The sequence below is a fragment of the Scardinius erythrophthalmus genome (genome assembly GCF_964197995.2).
Source record: "Scardinius erythrophthalmus genome assembly, chromosome: 4".
Classification (NCBI taxonomy): Eukaryota; Metazoa; Chordata; class Actinopteri; order Cypriniformes; family Leuciscidae; genus Scardinius; species Scardinius erythrophthalmus.
The window spans coordinates 37,250,266-37,264,598 of record NC_138224.1 but is presented as its reverse complement, the minus strand read 5'-3'; positions in this window follow the sequence as shown (position 1 = coordinate 37,264,598).

Genomic DNA, 14,333 nt, shown 5'->3' with positions numbered 1-14,333 from the left:
TTCAAAGTATTGGTTGGTTAAATTTACAATACATTTAGTTATGTATTCTCTCGTTTATTTCATCTGACTCCATAAATGAAAAGGTTTTACTGATATCTGTGGATCATTAATCATGAGTGAATGTTTGACTATTCCATTTAACTCTTCAATGGAAATAATATCAAAGTCAGTTAGAATGATCAAATGTAACAATTTATTATGTCAGGTAAATGTATCATGCCAATTTCATAATCAATTCAAAGATAATTGATACAAAACATCAAATGCTCTGGAATAGAGAGAAGATGCAAACCCAACATTAAGAAATACGTGAGGCTGAGAGATCTATATTTCTCAGCCTCACGGACCGATCTGAAATACAGAAAAGGCCCCGATCTCCCTGCTGTACTCCATTAAAAAGCCAGACCTCTTTCACATGTAAATATGTGCTAACAATAGTAAATTTGCATTCGGAGGTACACTGTAGCACCTCTTGGGGGGGCGTGACCATTTGCTTGAGAGATCAACCCCTCCTTGAATGCTAGTTATCCATAAACCTTCAAAAACCTTATTACCTTGTGTTTTACTTATTCTGAGATGAGAGAATTGTACCAGTCGCACTGTGACATTTTAAACGATACCAAACATGAATATACTCTGTGATAATCATTCACATTAAACTACATTTTCTTGGGTGAAATCAGGTGATCATCTGAGCATGAGAGAGAGAGGGGGTGAGGGGAGAGGGAAGGAGATGTAGATTAGATCAGTGGTTCTCAATCCTGGTCCTGGGGACCCACAGCTCTGCACATTTTATATGTCTCCTTTATCTGACACTCCCAGTTCAGTTCATAGAGCTCTTTCCTAACGAAATGATCTGAATCAGGTGTGTTAAATAAGGGAGACATACAAACTGTGCAGAGCTGTGGGTCCCCAGGACCAGGATTGAGAACCACTGGATTAGATGACTCGGGGGTGAGACTTTCGTCTCAATGGTGCACGAGGGCCAGTTCAAATGGTAATCTCCAGAGAGGTCCTTTTGTTCTCTCAGGGCCTGGTCACCCCCAAAACAGACCGTCTGGAATTTCCTAATTTATCAATTCTTACATTATGTTTACAGAAGAAGGTTTGAATACAATGGCGGGCGAAGAGGAAAAATTATGCGAGCTTATACGTATATATCTGCATTTATATGACAGTTAATCGCAATTACACTCCATCAAAATAGTGTTGGAAAATGCCTGGAGAGAGGTTGCAACCGCGATGGGAAAGACCGTAGATAAGGTGAAAACGGACTGGAAAAGTGCCCGTCACAAATTTACTAGGGCGCACAAAAAGTGGAAGGTGGCGTGCAGAAGTGGTGCAGGGCAGCTAAGTTTCGGCTACCCAAAAGTATTGACTCAACTTAGCTGGTTGAGTGAATTCATAAAGCATAGGACTACAGAGTCAAATTTTTCGGTATGTAAACAACGTTGTGTTTGTAGCCTATCTAGAAGTCAATGTTGTGTGCCCTTCTCGAGAGGCTGAAATAGCCTACGGCAGGAGAGAGAGAGAGAGTGTGTGTGTGTGTGTGTGTGTGTGTGTGCATTTAAATCCATTTAATTTGTACATTGTCCATTCAATTTGTACATTTTGTACATTTAAATTTAAGTTATGTTCTAATATTTTATTATTTTGATGTCTTTATAACTGTCATTACTGTCATTTACTGAGAATGGTAGGCTACTGATTTGGTCAGGACGTTTGAAACAGGAGTAGGCCTACATCAGCAATAGGATGCACTCTTCAGTTGCTATTTTGATCTGAATATCACGTGACCCGACACTACTAATATCACTCAAGCGGTGTATTGTATTTCACTATGTAACGTGTATTTGACTATGTAACGGCCCTTAAGGAGTCCTGCTGCGCGTGTGTGTTATTATTCATATTTTTAATTGATAAGGAATTTTATTTATTGTTATTGTGCATGTTTTGAATTTATGGTTATTTTATGTATTTATTTATTTTTTTTTTACTTTGATTAGTGCACGTTATAATGATATTATAATATGGTGATTTATTTTTAACTTTTCAATTTGTTATGACGAAATATTTTTAAATTGTAATGAATTGTCTATGTCTGAATTGAAAATGATTGTACCTGTTAGGTTATTAATTTTGTTTAATGCACTTTTAAATTACTTTTTTTTTTTGCTGGTGAATAAATTAATTGTGATTATTTTTTACTTGTTGTTGTTAATTATTTTATTACAATATTATTATTTATTATGTTTTAGTATTCAACAAATCACCATGACGTCACAACAATAATAGATGTCCTTCCGGGTGGCAACAGCCGAAGCATTCCTATGGCAACGCTAGTAAATTGCTTGGAAGGGAGACCCACCGTCGGCAGTAGCCCAGTCTACATTTCAACAGGTAAGTTGATTCAAAAACAGAGACGTGGTGGAAATTCAGACATGGTTAACATGATCATTGAGGGACTGATTAACGAATTCAGGAGATACCAATAAATTAAATGCACCTTGGTCATAGAAAATGTAGCGCTAGTCTACTACCATAATCAGGGCTCTCAAGTTTTGAAGACAGGCAAGAGTGACATTTAGGAGAGTGAAGATGGTTGAGTAGAGTTCAGCATCCTGATGGCTTGAGGATAGAAGCTGTCTCTGAATCTGCTAGTGCTGTTTCTGATGCTCTTATATCTTCTCCCAGATGGCAGAGGGGTGAATATATTGTTACTGGGATATCATATAGATACTCAAATTTTGTATCCATTTTACATCATCAGAAAGCCCACTCAATCCATAGAAAAGGTGTATTTGTTGTCAATAAGCATACAGGTTTATCTCCCTATGTGACTTCAAAGCATTACCTGGCAGTTGGTGCAGTGGGTCCTTGAAGCGATGTCATGGACTTCTCCTCCTCGTAGTGCTGCTTGTGTCATGAACCTCGAACAGAGATTCTTGATGAATTTTGTCATCTGCAGAATGTAATGTAAAAAAATATTCAAATGCATTATTAATGCAATGGCTACTCAGTTCAATGACTATGAGTAGATTTAAGGCAGGGCTCAGTAGTTTCGGGATTTGTTCCCTGTATTCTCACTTTTTGCTCACAGGTTTCTCTCTAGAGCTCCCCCCACAGCTTCGGAATAGATATTTGACAACACTGTTGTAAAATCTCGTTGGCGATTCTCAGACACCAGAGGCTAGTAGATCAACGACATCAAAGCAGATGGGACATTCTTTAAAATGTCTTCTTCATTCGGGTTCGAACAGTGTGAGGGAGCGCAATAATGACAGCATTTTAGCAGATTTCTTTTGGACGTAAAGCAATTGTTTACATCGCGAGACCTGATATCACGCGAGACTTCCTGCCGCGGCTGCCGGCGGCCCGCCTGCTCAAAGTTGCAAGTGCGGATTTTCCGCTCACGGGCACCAGGGGGGTGCGAAACGACCACCATTCAACCCGAAATAAGTAGGCTAATATAACCATTGCAATGACTCCGAAGCTGTTCAGTTAAGGTAAAAAAGTTACTTAGAGCACCTTTAAGTTTAGATAATTAAGTTATTTTTTAACTCTGTACAAGTAATTTATCAAGGGACACATGTAGTGCACAGAATAAAAAAATATGTCAGCTGTTTTGAAATTAGATAGCTTTAGATAGCTTAACTGTCTTTTTTTCTGCAAACAGAGAATTCGCGTCTGAAAACGATTCTTTCTAAGAACTCAGGCCAGAGTGGAGATTTTGGAAAACATCGTTTGCACGTTTGCATGTAAACTAAGAAAAACTGCCATCACAGTACTGCCATCACAGTATCACTATTTTCAGGATTCTGTTTGGCTAACGTGGGCTTGAGCTTCTCGTTACACTGCTCTTGACGGCATATACACGGGTTTGTGTAAACTAACACTTTTCTGAAAACTGACAGGTGTGCACAATATTATTTTTGAAAACGGAGAGGGGTGAAATGTCTGTTTATGAAAATAGCTGGCCACGTGTAAACGTAGTGTCAGTGTAGAGAACACTGGGAATTTGGCCTGAAGGAACAGGAGGTAGACTTCCGTCAGGGGATTGGAAAACGCCTCCACCTGCAGATAGACAGGTATCTGCAAATAGACAGGTTGTTAGTATTGGGTGTCTCACATAACTATTTTGAACTAGTGCCAATATAATGTGTGACTTAAAGATTTGAAGTAGCTGGTGAGTGGGCCATACCGCTGCATGCGGGTGATGCACATCTCCAAACTCAGCCACCTCACAGAAATGTACAGCAGCATTTCCATATAGTTGCCATGGAGTTCACAAAATTCTGGTAAAATATGTAAGAAAAAAAAACAAAGTTAACCCAATTTTTTCCTCAGTTTGGGTGTATAGCACTGGAGCTAACTGAGTTACAAACCTTTCAAGTAACCTTTCCGGTTTGTGCTGCCCTTAAACCAGTATCCAACGTCAACCAAAAGGTCCTCAGTGTCAAATCCAGATATCTGCAGAACATGACATGAGCGCAAACATGTATTAATTATGTCATTATACAGCCAATTATTTACTTAAAGGGGGGGTGAAACACTCATTTTCAGTTAATCTTGAGTACCTATAAAGAAGTATTGCATCCTTCAAACCTCCAAAAAGTCTTTAGTTTCATTATATTTATAAAAGAAAGATAGGCTGCACCGAGTCTTTCCGGAAAAAAAAAACGAGCGGCTGGAGGCGTGCCATCAGGCCATTTAGGGGGTGGTGCTAAAGCTGTGCTAACGGGCCGATAGCTAACAACACAGACATTTGAAGCAGACAAGCAGTTTTACTCACCGCCTGCGGTTCCAACGCACAACCGACCGTGAACCTTTATCGTTGCGGCTGCTCCATCCTTAAGCATTAGACGAACTGCAAATCCGGCGTCGAACTGGGCTTTGTTTATAAAACAATCATCGTCAAAATGCAGGGAACAAACAGTCTTACACAACTCCGTTGATGCTCTGGAAAAACGAACTCCATCCACTGGTCCCTTAATGCTGGGTTCTTTGGGAATCTGTGCAGGGTTGTCTTGCCCTGGCAACCAAAAACCCACTTCTTTGGTGACATTGACTTTCCTAAAGCCGAGCACAGCGCTTTGATGAGGTACTGCTTTCGCTCTCTTGCTCTGGTCTACAGTTGTGTGTGCGCGAGCGCCTTTCCGGGAGAAGTGCCCTTAGAACCCATATAAGGAAATTCCGCCCCAGCTGACGTCACACATGCCCATAACTGGAAGGAGCATTTTTGGCACAGAAATACTCCTTCAAACGTACAATTTAATTTTTGAAACATTGTCCCTGTTTAGCATGGGAATCCAACTCTTTAACAGGGTAAAAAACTCAGTATGCATGAAATAACATTTCACCCCCCTCCTTTAAACTTAGCTTAATAGATATTTAATGGAAAGCAAACATGTTGAAACTTGCTTCCAAAAAACCTTCTCCCAGCGTTTGTCAATGTTATGGATTATATGGCATCCATGAATGTAAATGCTGGGATTTTTCTTAAAGGAACACTCCACCCATTTGCATTAAGCTTTGCAATGTTAGAAACCCAGTCATACTATTGAGTGGTCGTGCAACACCCTCTCATTTTCCCCTGAGACGGGAGAAATCCGTATTTACCTCTTAACACTTCCTCCCACAATGACGCAAAAATCATCATTTTGCGTCATTGTCGGAGGAAGTGTTAGAGGGGGTGGATTTCTGTTGAGACTACAAGCACTAGTTCCCACCCTTTCAAACCCGCCCATAGGGGGTTGGACCTAATGCGCATCAGACCCATCATAGATCAGTGCCAGTGCGTTTGATTTCACCTGCATGTCCGGCCATCGAGATCGTCCAAAATGTCCGGGATTCGGCTTTTGCTTTCTGTACACCTTTTGTTTCAATCTAACTGAATTCATTCCGATTGGTGAATCTGAATGTAGTGTTTACATGAATGCTAAACAAGTGATCGGTTGATGTGCGTTTTACCATTGCTAAGAAAATACCCGCTCCTCAATGAGAGATGGCCCAGAGACCGGTGCGTCTCACAGGCGCCGCTCATCAGTAATCACGCCACCGCTTTTGCGTTCTACAGTCGCCATTCATCGTGTTTACTGTGGCCAGCAGGACCAGACTAGGGTCGCGGGAGAAAGACGCGAGGCCAGTGGTGTGATTGGTTGATGTGCGTTTTACCATTGCTTAGAAAATACCCGCTCCTCCGTAAGAGATACGAGACCAGTGCCTCACAGGTGTCGGTCATCAGTAATCACGCCACCGGCCTCGCGTCGTTCTCCCGCGGCCCTCAGTCTCGTCCTGCTCGCCACAGTAAACACAATGAATGGCGACTGTAGAACGCAAAAGCCGAATCCCGGACATTTTGTGCGATGCGATCTCAAAAACCCAGGCAGACTCAAGACTAGTAACTTAGCTTAGCTTTATTGTTTACAACTGCTCTCTAACCGGTAGGCGCTTGGGAGTGGCCTCGTCGAGCAGCGAAGCAAGTGCATTCTGAGAGTTGTTGTCTTTCATCCACATGAGCCAAAAATACATTTTCTGGCTTTTCTCAGTCTAGAAAGCTCCAAATTCAAAAATAATTTCACATTTCTTCTACATAAATGACCCAATTTAAATACACATTCATCTTTCCAGAGGTGGAGTATCCCTTTAAGCATTTTTGCCGCAATTGAAGTTTTTGGCTCCAGTGTTAACTGGGGCATTGTCAACTGACAGGCCGACACAATTTTACCATGATTTTTTTATATATGACATCAGCTGTGCCACAGCTTCTTCCACTTGTGGTGCACATGTCGAGAAATCTGTGCACAACTTTGGTGGTATCAAATACCCTTACAGTCATCTTCTCTAGTCCTACAATACAATATGTTACAATATGGTACATAACTAACTCTGCATGCATTTCATTTTTCATTTCATTTTATTTACAGGGACAATGCACAATTAAAAGTAATTGCACCAGGATTAGCTAATAGCTAGTTTACAGATTACAATTACATGCATTCATTATTTCAGTGTGTAACATGAACATGAGGAAATGGAAACAGGCAATTTAGCTGTCAAAGGTATATTTCATTTGAGCCATTCGTGACCAGTGTAAAGGGATTTTCCCTCATCTTCATCACCAGCTCGTTTCTATAATGTGGTGCAACTGCTTGATTAATGATGCGCATAGTTTTTGTGCTGCCACTCTTAAAATTTTGAGCTGTGGGAGTCTTTGAAGCATTCCCTGTACAAAGGGCTGAAATGGTCAACCACAGCAAATGAAACATTGTGTTGAATCATTGCTACGGCAACTTTCACCTCAGCTCCTTGTCTGCAACAGAAACAAATGAAAAAAGATATAGCTATGCTGAATACAAATTTGAATGTTAACCCTGATTTAACCCATGTCTGCATGTCCATTAAAATAATGAATTTCAGTAAGAATAAAAATACATTACAGAGCAGTATTCTGTCCATGTCATGGATGAATGTCTCATATATGCCATAGACAGAATTGGTGGTTTATTTAAGGAAAAATGGTATTCATGAACAATGTAATCAACCTTTTGGATTTAATGTGCTATGTACCTTGACCTCCCGCACACTCATTTCTGCAGTCACTGGCAAGTAAACTTTTTGACTGCTGGTTGACTTCAGTGCCTGCTGTTTGGCCTGATGCCCCTTACTTTCTATGTGCCTTGTCACATCCCGCACACCTTGATGAGCACATTTCTCTTGGTGGTATATAGAGCACCAGTAATAGGAGCTGGTGTTTCCTACAGTAATAAATAGCCATTTATAGGTCCATTCATTATTAAAAGAGCTCTTGTAGGTGGCTGCTCCTGATACTTTTCTCCTTTTTGTTTTGAGGCCCTCTTCTGACACCCTAGCCATCTCCTCCACCGTCTCTTCCTCTAACATTCTCTAACAACAGTCAAGTTGTCACTTTGTGTCAAACAAGTTGTGAATTTGTTGTAATATTAAAACAGGAGATCATGACTTACTCTGAGCTCGGAGTGGTTTCCTCTATGGGTGAATGAAACTTTCGGGCAGAATCACGTGAACAATTCCATGATATTTTTTTTCATTGGTCGTTGCATTAAGTAATTAAAGGCCTCGCCACATACCACACATTCCTTCTCCTGGGAACCTGCGTTTGCGGTGGCAGAAACAGTGGCCGGAGTGACTGCAGCAAAGGCGGCATTGTCAGGGATGGAGAAGAGTCTCTTTTGACAGCGGCGCTTCTTCAGAGCTGGAGCAACTGCTGCTGTGGTGGAGGCAGGGGCGACTGCAGCAGATGTGGCAGCAGCGGGGATGAAGAAAAGTCGCTTCTTCTGTGCTTTGGAGGACTTCTTCGGAAGACACTGCTCCCCTTCCTTCCTTAAAGCTGCCTTGACTGGGGTGTCTGTAAGGATCGCAGTTGTCCTGGAACAGTAAATAGGACACTGACAATAATTATCTTGATTTATATAGGCCTAAGTGTTTGAATCATGTTTTAATGTAGGCTAATGATAGTTAAACAACTTGGAATTCACTGCACATGACTGGAAAGGAAGACAAGTCAAACACTACACTTCACTTGCCTCCTTCTCCCTCCTCTCTTATTTTCCTTCCTAGCCTTAGGAAAGGGATGGACTGCCTCCGGGCTGAATTTTTGGACAGTTTCAAGGATATCCATGTCTGCTAATGGAAGGATGACATTTTTTTTAAAGAACTTGTTAATTTTAAAATTAACATTCATTCATGCATTTATTTTTTTTATCCATCCATCCATTTAATGTACCTATAGTCGCAGAGGGTTCCGGCACCTGGTCTGCACTGTGTGATGAGGAGGAGGACGGTCTGTCACGATTGACGGGGCAAAGGCATCCTTATCGAAGACGTCAGGATTCAGGGGCCAGATCCCGGTGCAGTAAAACCCAACCGCCAGGTTAGTTATAGTTGCTGCCAGGGTTAGTGTTGCTGCCACCAGGGAGGGGATGTCATATATTGTCATATGCTGGCCTGGATGGTTTTTCATCCACAGGTCTGCAGCTGTGCAAACGTAGTGTTTGAGTGGACCAAACACACTTCGATCTAGAGGCTGGAGGCGGTGGGAACAGTGTGATTGGAAGGACAACATCACAATGCCGTGTGCGCTGAATGGCAAAATGCTGAAGGATGATCAAAAATTCTGCCTCTTGCATCCACCCGGATCCATTTGCAGACTCAACGGAGCCAGCCGGACCATCCCTGACGAAGTGGTCCTTGTACTTTTTCCTTGGGAGTATGAAGAACGGGGGGACATGGTTGCCCTGCGCGTTACCTGTGAAGGCAATGGTGACCAATGTCCCCCTCTCCCCAGAAGTCATTGCTCTTACTTGCCTCTCCCCTGTGGCCGCTATCACTCTACCCGGCACCTACACATTGGTAATGCCTGCAAAAACAAATGAACTGTTGAATGAAATGTTAACTTTTAAATGAACTTAAGCACATGTTTATGACTAGTATTTGTTTTAGGGCTGGGGGAATTAACGCGTTAATCTTTGCGATTAATTTAAAATGTTTAACGCGTTAAAAAAAATTAACGCTATTAACGCAGCACTTTTTTTTTTGCCTCGTTTTAATGATTTCCTGTTGCGGCTGCTATTGAAAAGACCGAAATATGCCGTCCCGCCTCTCCGTGTTCGGCGATTAGGTTTCATTCTCGCGAAGCTTTCATGAGCGGGTCTTTTCCGCTCCGTGTGTGCGCCGCGCTCTGTGTTCCGTGTGTGTGTCGGCGCGCTCTGTCATTAGGGACTTTAAGCGGCGACCGGAAATATGCTGTCACACCGCCCAGAGCCATAGAGAGAGAGAGTTGCGACAACGGAAGTTCAAAATGCTTAGTTGTCACGTGATTCGCGTAGACCTCAGATAGTTCCAGGAAGTGCTTCGCAATCAACTAGCATGCTTTAAAACACAAGTTTATTTGATTCAGATGTACTGATAATATACAATCTTATTCTTTAAACGTCTTACCTTTTAAAAGTGCATCACAAACGGTCTGTTCTACCGCGCTGTGTTTACTTCCGGGAACTATTGAGAGGCTCTACGAGCCGCCATTGCTGTAAAAAAAGCGTTCCATTGTTGTCAATGGAGTTGTCGCAACTCTCTCTCTATATGGCTCTGACACCGCCGTAGCCAAGAACGTAAAAATCACTAAGCAACCGTATTTATTGAGATACAAACAAAATGTCATTTAAAAAAGGAAGAGAAGGATTGCTTTGGGCATTAAATGACAATCTCTAGAAGAGGAGTTTTTACTATTGTATGATGTAAATAAGTCTAAAAAACTAGATTTACTCTCACGTTGTAGCGACTCCGGCAAATCAGCTGTTCTCCCGTAGTAGACCGTTACGTCGCAAAGTAGCAGTTAAATTCGCGCATGCGCAATACAACGCCAGAATGCCGTTGCCGTACCACTAGAGGCTGTTGCTTAAAGTCCCTATTAACGGCCCAGCGGCGCGCTCTCCGTTCCGTGTGTGTGTGTGTGTGTGTGTGTGTCGGCGGCTCTGTCGTTAACGGCCCAAACGCTTCAATCATGTACCGAGCACTGGAAAAGTAAAGTCCACTCAAATAACATGAAATTTCTCAGTAGACTTCTGTTTGCTGAGCTGGTAGCCAATCCATGCTGGGCGACAATGGTAAAATTACCTGCTCTGATCACATGCTCTGGTAATAATAGCTTTGTAGGACTATATTTTATTTTGATAATTAGTTAAAAAAAAAATAATAATAATAATAATAATCTGTTAAATTGATTATGTTGATTGATTATTGAAAAAGAATAATATATTGATATATTGATGTTTAACATTTTAATATAGGGCTATTTTCTGTTCCTTTTTTCCCTGTGTTGTTTAATTAGGTGATTCTAAGTTAAAAGGGATACTCCACTTTAAAATGAAAATTCTGTCATCATATACTCACCCTCATGTTGTTTCAAACCTGTATGAATTTCTTTCTTCTGCTGAACACAAAGGAAGATATTTAGAAGAATGTCAGTAATCAGACAGTTTCTGGGTCCCATTGTCTTCCATAGTAGGATAAATATATAATATAGTCAATGGTACCAGAAACTGTCTGGCTACTGACATTCTTCTAAATATCTTCCTTTGTGTTCATCAGAAGAAAGAACTTCATACAGGTTTGAAACAACATGAGGGTGAGTATATGATGACAGAATATTCATTTTAAAGTGAACTATTCCTTTAAATATTGATGATTACAAGCTTGGGGGAAACGCAATTAATTGCAATTAATTACAGAAATTGTGCAATTAATTAGTTAATTTTTTTTAATCGATTCCCAGCCCTAATTTATTTATTTATTTATGGATGTATTGCATTTATTTATTTATTCATGGATGTATTGTATTTATTTATCTATCTATTTATTTATTAACATGAGTTTCATGAATATACCTGTCTCGTCCACGTTCCAAATATCCTTCGCTGTGAATTTGTGGTGGTTCAGGACCTTCTGTAAATTGCTGAAGAAGAGTTCACATTGCTCTTATTGAAGCTTGTTGCGCGCTGAATGCTGGTAGCTTGGGGGCGGCAGATGGACAGGGAGGTGGCATGCTGTAGAAAGGATGTCAGCCAGTCCTTCCCTGCCATCTCCTTGTCCTTCCAGGAGGCAGGGCATTTGCAGTTAAATTTTACTGCTAGCTGGTATGCAAGCCTGCGTACCTGAGCTCATGGAACATTTTTATAATGAAACAGAATTTTTGTATAACTTATCTTGGTAATCACTGTTTGTGTGCATTTTGTATTCATATTTAACTGTATTTAGTTCTGTATTTATTTGTATTCATATTTAACTATATAGTTCTCTATTTATTTATTTGTATTCATATTTAACTGTAGGCTATATAGTTATGTATTTATTTGTATTCATATTTAACTGTATATGGTTTTGTATTTATTAGTGTTCATGTGTGAATGTAGGATGTAGTTTAATTTTGTGTTTCCCTGTTTTCTTCACACTGACCTCTTTAGGGCTCAAGCCAAAGTAAATGGCAGCTGCTCTTTTTAGATAGGCCTGCAGCTTGCCCTCCTGCTCTGGGTAGAATGCCCGATTATTTGGGTTCTAGTAGCCTGGGGGCCTAACTTGCTGTAGGGATTTCTTAGCTCTCCTCTTCACGTACCGTGACAGGGTGACATGGTTGAGGCCATGTTTTTCTGCTGCACACCTAATGCTGACCTCGCTAGATACTATATCTAAATAGGCCCTTTCAAATACTTCTGGCTCAACCTCTCCTCTCCTTGTAGTTTTTCTCCTTATTCTTGGCATTTTCTGTAGGTTCATATGTGTTACAGGAGAGGCTTCCTCTCCGCCTCCTTTAGGTCACCAGAGGGAGCTCTCACCAGAATATTGACTGTTGCTATTCGGACTACAAATCCCATAGGCCCTCATACCTGGGACTGATTACACACACACCTGCAACTCATTTCACAAACACTATTTAAGCAGTCAACACACACACCACCATTGCGAAGTCTTGATTTGCTGTGGTGATCATTTCTGAGCGTTTTCTACTGTGGATTATTTTCTGTGTTTGTTCTTGGACTGTTTCTCGTTGTTGGATTCCTTGCCGCCCGCCTCGACCTTTGCCTGTCTTTTGGATTACAATTGTCAGCTGCCTGCCCAGACCTCTTGCCTGTCCTTTGTTCTGTGAATGTTTGCTGCCTGTCTCGACCTTGCTTGTACCTGTTTTCGACTCTGTATTAATAAAGTTGCAGATGGATCCTCAATCCGGTGACTCCTCATTACAATATGGTTAAATAACTATTAAACATCAAAAACACATCTTATGTATTACAAATGTTTTCATTATTTATTGCAAAACACTTTTTTATTCAATGCTTAAACACATTTATCAAAAGCGCGTACACCATATTTCCAGCGTACACCTGGCGTACACCCAAAACCACGGTGACTTTGAGATTTATCAATATGGACGTTGGCGTACGGCACGCTCAAATCCTACGCCAGCTCAGGAGGTGGTGTACGCACGTTTTGAGTGCGGGAATGCGCAGAAAAACAATTCCTAACACCACAAAACGCACTGACAAACTAAAAGATATGATATATTATGACCCACTGTAAAAAAAAAACAACATAGTAATTATAAACTTCAGTGTTTATTTTTGTGCAACATGGACTTCAATGTTTAATTTGTGTGATTTTACCAAAGCATTTGATTTGTAGGCATATGTATTCCTTCAGTTGCGAGCCTGTGCGCTTTACCTGACGTTTCAAGCCTTGTTTATACTTTCGCCTGGCTCCGCAGCGCGAGTCTCCGCAGACTGCGCGCGCACCTCCCCAAACGGACGAGGCGTTTATACTCAACGCGCTCGCCGTTGTACTATTCTTTGAAACGATGGTTAGGCCAGGGTTAGGCCCGGCAGATGTGCACGGACTGGGTTTAGAAATGAAAGGCTTTCAATGACCAAAAAAAAATTCAGACTGACAAAATAATAAAAATGACAGTCTTCTTCTTTTAAATAATAATAATAATACAAATAATAATAACGACATTCTTCTTCTAAATAACAATAAGCGTCATTAATAATAAAAATCTAGAAATCAATTTTGTTTCTTTCCATTTCCCTGGTTTCGCTTTCTCTTTCTCAAAGAAGTTTCTCTTCTTTGCCGTCTTCCGTGTGTCCATGGCGTAAAATGAGGGCGTGGGGGGAGCAGAGACTTGAATATATAGGGGCGTGTTATTCTAATGACGATCATTTTCAGCCACGGCATTTATCAAGGGCAGGTATTGCGTACACCTGGATTTCAAAGGTACGCACAGCTTCATAAATCAGGCGATGAGAGGAGTGTAAGCATAATCTTACGCCAATATATACGCCCGTTTCTACGCAAGAATGATAAATGAGGGCCAGTGTGACCACACATTAAAAGCGGTTTTCCTATGACCAGGTTTAACTGGCTGGAGGCGCTGTCGGGACGGTTGAAACACGTGTTTCATCTCACAGGACCTGTGGTTGGATGATGTCCTTGTCAGTCATCGAGTTCACCTGACCTCTCGAGAACCAATCAGAGACTAGTGAGCGCATCTAAAGACCCGGATATGACTCGAACGAGGCAGAGCGTTTTGTTTCTCCTTTTCTCCTTTACTGTGCTCTCCTGCATTTTGCTGTTGTTTGTCTTTGCTTGCTTTGGCTTAGTTTTTTTAATGTTGTGTTAAAGTTTTCTTTCGTTGGAACTTTACTCTTTATAACGCTAATTTCCCAGAGCTTATTTAAGTCTTTCTCCGATACACAGTGATGGGACCAGGTTAGTAACATAGACTAACCATGTTCCGTACACTTTTC